Source organism: Podarcis erhardii (assembly GCF_964252035.2).
Source record: "Podarcis erhardii genome assembly, chromosome: 8".
NCBI classification, from domain to species: domain Eukaryota; kingdom Metazoa; phylum Chordata; class Lepidosauria; order Squamata; family Lacertidae; genus Podarcis; species Podarcis erhardii.
In genome coordinates, this window is record NC_138499.1 from 25,833,927 (window position 1) to 25,844,977 (window position 11,051).

Sequence of the window (11,051 nt, forward strand, 5' to 3'; positions counted from 1 at the left end):
TCGTTTAGTCGTGTCCGACTCTTCGTGACCCCCTGGACCAGAGCATGCCAGGCACTCCTGTCCTCCACTGCCTCCCACAGTTTGGTCAAACTCATGCTGGTAGCTTGGAGAACACTGTCCAACCATCTCGTCCTCTGTCGTTCCCTTCTCCTTGTGCCCTCCATCTTTCCCAACATCAGGGTCTTTTCCAGGGAGTCTTCTCTTCTCATGAGGTACCTCTGAGTTGACATACATAATATAGGATTGCGCTGCTAAATGATTGGCATCACATTTCTATTGATTTCATAAAATTTATGCTCAGTTTGACTGTTAAAAAAAAAACTCCGCCTCAAAGTGGTTTACAAAAAGATAAAACAATACCATCAAGATAAATTTACAGCTATACTTTAAAATACAGTGGTACCTCGGGTTACATACGCTTCAGGTTACATACCCTTCAGGTTACAGAATCCGCTAACCCAGAAATAGGGCTTTAGGTTAAGAACTTTGCTTCAGGATGAGAACAGAAATTGGGCTCTGGCGGCACGGCAGCGGTAGGAGGACCCATTAGCTAAAGTGGTCTTCAGGTTAAGAACAGTTTCAGGTTAAGAACGGACCTCGGGAACGAATTAAGTACTTAACCCGAGGTACCACTGTATGCAGACGTTAAAATGCAAAAGCAGGTTAAAATCACCTCAACTTTCTAAGGATCTGGGTAGGCTTGTCTAAACAGGAATGTTTTAGCAGGTGCCCAAAAAAGTACAATGAAGAGGCGCCTGTTTGATCTCAATAGGCAGGGAGTTCCAAAGTGTAGGCACAGCTGCATTAGGGGAAGGGTAAAGGACCCCTGGATGGTTAAGTCCAGTCAAAGGCGACTATGGGGTGCGGCACTCATCTTGCTTTCAGGCCGAGGGAGCTGGTGTTTGTCCACAGACAGCTTTCCGGGTCACATGGCCAGCATGACTAACCACTTCTGGCTCAGTGGGACACCGTGACGGAAGCCAGAGCACATAGAAACGCCATTTACCTTCCCGCCTCAGCAGTACCTATTTATCTACTTGCACTGGCATGCTTTCAAACTGTTGGAATCTCGGGCCTAGTCAGAGGAATTTGCCACTCTCCAGGCATCCGGCTTGAGTTCCTTGTTGACCTCCCTGTCAGCGACTCCCGGCAGGATACAGGCAAGGTCTCTATCGGCGATTCTCCTCAAACATGAGAAGAACACACCACTCTTCCCTCCTCCCTGTCTTCCCCAGGAGGGGGAAAGAGACAGACAGAAATGTATTTACATGCCTTTATTTCTGTCTATGCAGCAGTACAGAGAAACATGTTTGCACTCTCCAAACACCAACAGCAGAGAGAGAAACTCAACCCCTGTACTTCCAGTACAGATCAGATGACACTCTGAGCTAACATCCGGTGCTCGGTACAGTGAATAGGCTGTCCCTTCGTTCCCACGGTACAGCCACAAACATCAACAACCTGTTTGGCATTCCAGCCAGCTGCAGCTCGTTGCTGCATTGGTCCTTTTTCGTAACACAAACTGCTAGGTTGGCAGGAGCTGGGACAGAGCAACGGGAGCTCACCCCGTCGCGGGGATTCGAACTGCTGACCTTCTGATCAGCAAGCCCAAGAGGCTCAGTGGTTTAAACCACAGTGCCACCTGTGTCCCAGCGGGTGCCCCGCATCCCGCGTCACAGCTGCATTAAACAATCAAGTTCTTACAAATGCGGAACGGGTATTATGTGGCACCTGTAGGAGTGCCGGTTCTGCCAATCGCTGTGGGTACATATAGGATTGTTATCGCATGGGTAAACTGGCCCCAAGTTGTTAAGAGCTTTATATACTAATACTGTAGTTGCACCTTGAACCTGGCCCAGTAGCAAATTAACAAACAGAGCAGATCTCTGAGCATGGGTGTTATATGCTGACAAGGCCTCACTCCTGTCAGCGGTTGTGCTGTGGCAGTCGGTACCAATTGCAGCTTCTGGATCAAGTACAAGGGAAGCCCCACATAGAGCTCATTGCAGTAATCCAGTAACCAACACATGAACTAGTGTGGCAAGGGTTTCCTGGTCCAGGAATGGCTGTAAGCTGTCGAACCAACCACAGTTGGTCAAAGGCACTATTTGAGCCTCCAGTGACAGAGCTGGATTCAGAAGCATCCCCAAACTGCAAACCTGCTCCTTCCAGGGTTGGCAGCTGACCAGTTTCTCAGACACAGGAGCTACTCATCCGCAGTAGAATCAGATGTTAGCATTCTCCCAATTCCCTACTGAATTTAGGTAATCTCCGAATGTATCCAGTTGCCAATGTGCTTGCTAAGAACTCCTGATCTTATTTTCCATGTTCCATACCAAATTTTCCATGTTACATTTAACACGCACACATCAGACATTGCAATCCTTTGCATGTGTTTTGGAAGTTAGCTCCATTGAATTCAATGGGACTTACTCCTCTCCTGTGTAGACATGCATAGGGGCTGCACTATTAAACAAAGGATGGACACTGAAATATTTTTCTTTACATTAAAGTAAAACTATTCCTAAATTCACCTTATTTCAATAAATTGAGAAGGGCTGTAAAATGATGATACTGGCATAACATTCCTTTTGTCATCAGTTGCTGCTTCCTGCATGTCACAGAATGTTCCTTCCAGTTTATTCTAAGCATATTAACTGCCCACACACATCACAGGGGTGATATAAGACTTCCTAGCTGTGCTCCAGAAAACAATTATTTCAATGGATGGCATGTGTGCTGTATTGCATGTTTTGCCAAGGCAAAGGTGTATGAGCAGCATGGATAAGGGACTGACATTCACGTACCACTGCCCAAAGTAAATTTTGGACCAAACCCAACCAAATCATTCATTCCTGCCATCAGAACACAGTCGAAAGATTCATGTTAGATTTAATGTATGTTGGCCCCAAGCCAATGCATAAAAATAAAGTGCACCTCAGTTTAAGCCTTGAGACACCTCAAATCAAACATCCCCTTTCAGATATCTTAGCACAACCTTCTCCAACTTGGTGCCCTCCAGATGTTTTGAGCATGCTGGCTGGGCCTCGTGGAGCTGTAGTCCAAACCATCTGAAGGGTCCCAGGTTTGAGAAGACTGCGCTAGCACTTCTTCCAGCCTAAAGCTTCATCATTTTATTTTATGTATTCAACTTCTAAGTTGCCTCATGGAAAATATTCTCTACATGATCTACACAGCAAAACAGACAAAATTAAAACAAACCATGCAACAACTCCATAAAACCATAAATCAATAAAAGCCAACTTGGCAATAATATAACAATAAAATCCAGCCATAAAATCTCACGTAGCCAGACACAAATGAAAACCTTAGCAACCAGTCCTGAAAAACTCAGTCCAGCTGCAAAAGCTAAGAAACGCCCAAATTGCCCTTCTTCTGCAGAGACTAGAATAAAATGAATTATTCTGCCTACTGCCTCAGGTGACATGGATGACATATTTTAAAAATATTAAGGCCTGGGAGAACAATAAATATATATTTCCCTGGCACCTAAAATGAACTCCGTACCACCTGAGAGTGTGTGTGGACTTGTCCACATTAAAGCATTGTTGAGCTGTTAATTCATTTACCCTCCACAGAATTAGACCAGAGTAGTCCTCACCTGCACCTATTTGAACCTGTATATGAGGAGCAACTCATACTTCTCTTTTGTATTTGTCTCTGCATTCTAATTTGTTGATTTTGTTATGTTGTCTGACTACTGGCAGCGTATGTGTGCGGATAGCTGCTTGCACACTTTGAGTTTTGTTTTGTTTTTTAAACCCACCCAGGAAGTGTGCAAAAGCACATAGTCGGGCAACTGTAAAAAAAAAGTGCATTTTTCTGGTTTTGTGAAAATTTAAGGGATCAAAAGAATATAAGACTATGTTCCTAGTGATTGTAAATTTTTAGCACACATGGGTTTTTTTAACTGCTGCAATAACTGGTGCAGAAATTTTTTAATGCACTTTGTTTGTACAATTTTCTGGTTTTGTCCAAATCGGAGGAAAATAAAATAAGACCCCATTCAGGACCGTCTTGGAAATATGAACGATGCTGGAAAATAATTATAAGCATAGAGGAAGTAGGGGACGTGGGAAGAGGAGTAAACCTGAATTTACAGAGGGGAAACATTGAGACAGGTGTTGTTTGAGGGAAACATCGTGTGGATGACACAACCCTGCAGGAGGGGAGGGCAGAGATGTTTTACTGCCACGTTGTGATGTAAGAAGTTCTTTTATCCCACGCTGGTTCCCAAATTCTGCTCCCACAGAACACTGAGGTGTTTCACCACTAAAATCAGGCAGAGATTGGCTTTTCCCAATCAGCAGAAAAAATAGCTAATGGCTAGATTTATTCCCCCCCCCCCCAAATCTCATTTTTTCATACTATATCTTAATATATAATAATATGACCATAATATAATATGACATCATATTGTCTACTATTAACATTGTTCCTAGTATGAAAGATGACATTAAAGAATATTCTTGGTGTTTTGCAGAGAGCACTATGCTATCCAGGTGCTCTGCAAACTGAGAAAGTTTGGGAATCATGGCTATAATGTTAATTGTTGTGACAGCCTCAACTAATGGAAATCACATGAAAACATTTTGGGGGAGGTTTTTTAAATAAATAAATATGACTTTTAACATTATTTTTCTTCCTGTCACTCTCCACAGGAGTGCAGCAAGTGAAAGATATGCTGTTTTGTTCCCTCTTGTTGCCTGGGGTGACACCGCATAAACAGCAGATGGAATTAAAGAGAGCACATGAGTGGCATTTACACAGGTTCTAATGAGATAAGAGTCATTCTGCCTGTGTTTGATGCAAATGTATTCATTGTTAATACGTTAATGCTTGCTTATCTTGCACCTGGTATCATGTATTATAAAAGTTTTGCATAAATATTTGCAGGTGATCTAGCCAAACAACACAAACTCTTCCAACAGGGAAAAGCAAGCAAGGCTATGTGCTTCTACAGGAATGACTGTGTATACCAAAACAGAACAATCCTTTGCATGTCTGTTGAGAAGTCAGCATTGTTAGGTTCAGTGGAACTTTCCCCCTAGGTGTCTGTGGGATTCCAGCTTAAAAGTCCTGCTTAGACAAAGATATATCAGTGCAGTTTTGCAAAGCGCAGCGAAACAGTGTACTGTATTGTGTTATTTCACATTTGTTAGCTGAATGCAGTGGTTCTTGCACAAGAGAGTCAAATTTACCTGAACTGCACAGTGTAAATTTGCTGGTAAATGATTGAACCCCACCTACAAAACAGTGACAGTCTGGAAGCAGCACAGAGGTTTTTAACTAGTTCATGAATGACTGAGGTTTGGGGTTGAGAAATGAGGCCAGGTTTGCTGCTGGTGACACCAAACAATTTGGTAAAAAATATGGGGATTGTAAAGAACTCCAAAGGATTTATGCAAGTGTAAATTTATGGAGAGTGAGGCAGCAGTGGCGTAGCGTGGGGGGTGCAGGGGGGGCCGGCCGCACCGGGCGCAACATCTGGGGGTTAGGGTTAGGGGGCGCAAATCCATGTGTTAGGGGGCGCAAATCCATGGGTTAGGGGGTGCAAATTACTTGCCTTGCCCCGGGTGCTGACAACCCACGCTACGCCACTGTGAGGCAGAAATCCATAAATACACATAATCACGGGTGGTGTGTGTCAGCAGTGACTGATCTGGAAAGTGATCTTGAGATAATGGTGGCTAGCTTGAAAAAAGTTATGCCAGGTGTTGTAAACAAAATCTAGCCTTTTTTCCTTATGGGGTATCCAAGAACCCATATAGAGTCCTTACATAGGTTCCCTATTGGTAGGAGAAAATAACAGCCAGAGAATATTGTGAAGCAAAGCAACTAGTAAGTCTGATCTTTATTGATCTGTTGCAACAGGGTGCTCCCCTCACACACAGGAAAGGAGGAGGAACCCAGAACAATGGCACGCAAGGCCTTATATAGACATTTTAAATTCCCTGCCCTGGAGCTCAAGACCGCCCCTCCATACATCATACATACATCACAGAAGGGGTGTAACCCAAGACCCACCCCCACATACCTCATACCTACATCACAGAAAGGGCAGTCTACAGGAAATCTGAGTGCTTTGATTACCTCCTTCTGCCAGGTTACCTGTTTAATGGTCACTTGATTGGATTACCTGGGGAGCCTGGCCAGTCTTTTGTAATGATAAATACTTAGTTCCTGGGCCAGGTCACAGGCTCACACCCTATTCATATCTTAAATGTGCTCTTAAGACAGGATTTGTGAGGAAAGAGGCAATGGGGAGGTTTCCCACTTTGACCTTGCAGAGAAAACATTTGCTCAGTTTAGGAATCAAAATGGTTTCAGGTCGGTCTTCCTGTGCTGATCTATGTATGTGCTTGGTTGGTACACTTATGAACATTCACCATATATCTAAGACCTCAAAATTCCTATCAAGAGGCAATGTGAAAAAGGGAAATGCCATGCCAGGAATCATTAGTAAGAAGATCAAAATATAAAACTTACCACAATCTTAATAACTGTATATAAATTTCTGGCATGATCACACTTGGAATACTGTGTATAGTTCTAGTGGTTGCATCTCAGAAGCAATTTTGTTAGGTGCCTCCTAATCTCGAAGCAGTGAGAGATTTCAAGGACGCCAGCTCATATTAAAGGTTCAGCTTCCTTTGAATGAAGGTCACTGGAGAGGGTGGTGTCTTTGTGACACAAGTTTTACTTAGACACATATTCAGATTGAGCATAAGAAGCAATGGTCCCCAGCATTAGCACAGATCTTGCTCTCCTCTTAGGTTTCCAAGCGGGTCCCAAAGTCATATCTTTCGATGAAGCATGGAGAGAAAGTCCAGGCAGGGACTCTTCCCAGGGCAGTCCAAGACAGGACTGGCTCCAGATGTCCTCTTTCACTTGCCAGTGACATGACCTCCAGCCAAGGGAGGGCTGAAATCCTGCCCCATTTAGCCCTGAACTGTTTAGTCTTGTAAATAGATGCTTAACAATCTTGGCTAGAGCCACAGAGACTGGATTTACCAGTGTAGTACTGTAGTCTGTTTCTGCAGAAACCCATCTTATAAATATAAAACCACAATACAGTATATGCAACCCCAAATATGACATCCAGGCTAACCACCCAGCCTACAGCAATATTTTGGAGATGGAGATGGAGCAGGAAAGGCCTGCCATAGTGATCATGGGGCTGAAACATCTCCTTTACCAGGAAAGGGTACGTGGCGTTTTAGATCAGGAAAAGGGTGAGTAAGGGTAGAGGTGTATAAAATTATGCATAGTAAGGGGAAGTGAACATTGGAAGCTGCCTTATGCTGAGCCAGACTATTGGTCCATCTAGCTCAGTGTTGTCAAAAGGATGCAGGTGGCTCTGTAGTCTAAATCGCTGAGCCTCTTGGGCTTGCCGATCGGAAGGTTGGTGGTTTCAATCTGCTTGATGGTGGTGAGCTCCCATTGCTCTGTCCCAGCTTCTGCCAACCTTGCAGTTCAAAAGCATACTGGTGCAAGTAGATAAAACGGGTACCCCTGTGGCGGGAAGGCAAACGGCGCTTCCGTGCGCTCTGGCACTCGTCACGGTCCTCCATGCGCCAGTGGATGTTTAGTCATGTTGGCCACATGAGCCGAAAAGCTGTCTGTGGACAAATGCCGGCTCCCTTGGCCTGAAGCAAGATGAGCACCGTACCCCATAGTCGCTTTTGACTGGACTCAGCTGTCCAGGGGTCCTTTACCTTTTTTAGTATTGTCAGCTCTGACTGGCAGTGGCTCCGCAGGATTTCAAACAGGGTTATCTTCCAGCCCTCTCTGGGAATGCCAAGGAATTGAGTCTTTTGTATGCAAAAAAGATGCTCTACCAGTGAACTAGGCCTTTCCCCAAAGTGGGTAGAGAGGTGTCTTTCTCCTAGATGAAGTCATCTGATGAAGCTGAATTGTGTGAGATTCAGGATTAACCAAAGGAAAAGCATCTTCACACACTACATGGTTAAACTACGGAATTTGCTACCAATTTAGATGGCTTTAAAAGGGGATTGGACAATATTCAGAGCAGATCAGACTATCAAAGGCTACTTCCTGTCCATGGTGACTATATGGTGATCACTCAGTCGGTAGAGCATGAGACTCTTAAACTCAGAGTCGTGGGTTTGAGACCCCTGTTGGGCAAAAGATTCCTGCATTTCAGGGGCTTGAACTAGTTTGACCCTCTTGGTCCCTTTCAAGTCTACAGTCCTGTGATTCTGTCTTTGCATAGCAGTTGCTGGAGAGCAACAGCGGATGAGAGCTATTGGTCTCAGGTCCTGCTTGTGGGCTTTCCAGAGCCATCTGGCTGCTCACTGTAAGAAGCAGCTGGATGAGACAGGTCTTTCATCTGATCATGCAGGACTTTACTTATATTTATAAGTTCATAAGTATCCTTTCAAAAGATAGGTGAGGGAGTTCACTGCAAGCTGGGACGAGGGGGCTCAATCACGATTTCCAAAGCCTTGTGCACCACTCACTGAAAGAGATTAATTAAGCACATACATGGATATTTGTTTAATTCAGATAAATGATACAGGCTACAAATTTTAGCTTTTATTAATGTGATTCCTTAAGGGCACTTTTTAAGTCAACTAAGGCTAAGTGCGCATTAGCTGATTAAAATGTAGCAAGGGCGTTTCGCCCACGTTGCCTTTGAAGTCACACAGGAGAGGGGGCAGGGATGTCTTCACCCAATGCGCATTATGTCATTTGATTTCCCCATGCAAGCGCCCAAAACTATTCAGTGAAGCAGTCGTCTGTGCATATTGTTGTCATCTGCACACACGCTACAGGTGTCTCAAATGTACACACCTCAGCTTAACCACAGCTTATGTTTTCAAATCAGATGGAAGCTGGTTTGAAGGAAAATGCACCGAATTGTGGTGTTTTTCAAGAAACTACAGGATACATATGGATTGTAGCTAATGTCACATAAACACCAGTAGTAAGAGTACACTAGAACTAGAATAAATTTTGAAATATGCACAGCCTAGCGCTGCAATCCTAAAGCCAATTCTTGGGAACTCAATGGAATTTACTTTTGAGTAGACGGGTACGTGAAAATGTTGTAGCAGGAAATGTACAGAGCTACTGAGAATATTCTAGCCGATTCTTGATTCAGCACTGCAGTCCTGGTACTTACTGAACCTTCTTTTTCATATCCGAAACTTAATCCACCCTCCCACTCTCCCCCCTCCCTTCTCCACCTAACATAGATTTCTACTAACTGGTGTTTTTAAAGCCTTTCTCAGCATTGTTTAAAAAAATACTAGTATGAGATCCCAAGCATTATGCTCTGCTGAGTGAGCATTGTGAATGGCCCTCCAAACTGTGCGCAAGGGTGGGGAGGGGAGGCTCGATAACCTAAATGCACTGATGACAAAACACCCTTAGACATCCCAGTGGGGGGAAGAAAGCATTTAAGTAAACAGTGATTTATGGCGACTCTGTGGGTGCTGCTGAAACAGACAAATTATTGAACGCCTTAAAGGAAAAAACAGAGGTCTGCTGGGAGATTGACGATTAAAAGCCATGGGGAAGTAAATCTTTTTTCACCAGAATGGGAAAGTGTGCTTTTAGGCCCAGGAAGCAGGTCAATATAGGTCAATGCTTGAATTGGAAACATTAAGCCAAGCAACTCCTCTGCCCCTTTTGTTTCGTCGTCCCCCCACCCCCTCGCTTGATCTTCCACCACTGGCAACCAACTGAAACCAGTTTGATAGTATTTTGGTATTACAGAGCCCCCAACAGAGGTTATTAAGTTTGGACAGTTACAAAGTAAGACTCCACAAAAGCTTGTGCCACAATTTTATTTACTTATTTATAGCTTGCACTTCCATCGTGAGGCCCCAAGCGGGTTACATACAGCTCAGTACAAAATTTTGTCAGCACCCAAAATTCTGTGTGGAAAGATGCATCTTGACCTGGATAGCTCAGTCAGTAGAGCATGGCACTCTTAATCTCAGGATTATGGGTTCGAACCCTACGCTGGCCAAAGGATCCCTGCATTGCAGGGAGTTGGACTAGATGAGCCTTGTGTTCCCTTCCAACTCTACAGTTCTGTGACCTGATACTGATTATATACAATGATGAAGCCAAATATGCCTCAGATGGGAGGGCATTCTGCAGTTTGGGGGCCACCACAGAAAAAGGCCCTCTCATAAAACTTCACATAGCATCAGAACTGCTAGCAGGGTAATCCTTGCAGGTCTGTATTGGAATAGCTTCCAAAACAACTACTCTATTCCCAACTCAGGAGTGGAAAGCGAAATACCAGTGGACAACAAAAGAGGTTTAAAAATGCTCTCAAAGCAAATCTTTAAAAATGTAACATAAGCACTGATAATTGGGAAACACTGGCCTGTGAGCGTTCCAGTCAGAGAACAGCCTTTACCAAAGGTGTCATGGACTTGGAAAAAGCATAAACTCAGGGTGAAAAGGAGAAAAGAGCTAAGAGAAAGTCATGTTTGACAAACCCTCACCGTGATCAGCTCCTGCCTGGAAACCTATGTCCCCACTGTGGAAGGACACGTGGTTCCAGAATTGGCCCCTACATTCACTTACGGACTCACTGTTAAGACCATGTTCATGAAAGACAATCTTACTTTGCTCTGATTGGTCGCCATAGAAGAAGATTGGAAGAGGCACTCCTTTAGTTATTTGAGGCCCAAGTTGTTTAGGATTTTGTATGTCAATACAATCACCTTGAATTGGTATTATCTAATAAACACGTTCTTTTTTAAGGTGTTACCAGACACTTCATTTTTAACAGGATGATTTCTGAGCCAAACACAAACATATAGACAGAGGTAAAGATAAAACCATTAACCTTTACTCAATGAAACCTAGCTTTTAATTTCTATGGCATTGTTTTTCAAATTGTTTTTCCTAGGAACGATGGGGTTCTTCAGATGCTTTTCAGGGTACCTTGATGAGAAGGCCAGAAAACTGGACTAGCTGTCTTGACACTGCTCTCCTGCACATGTCTACACAGAAGTAAGTCCCATTTGAGCCTGGGGAGATGT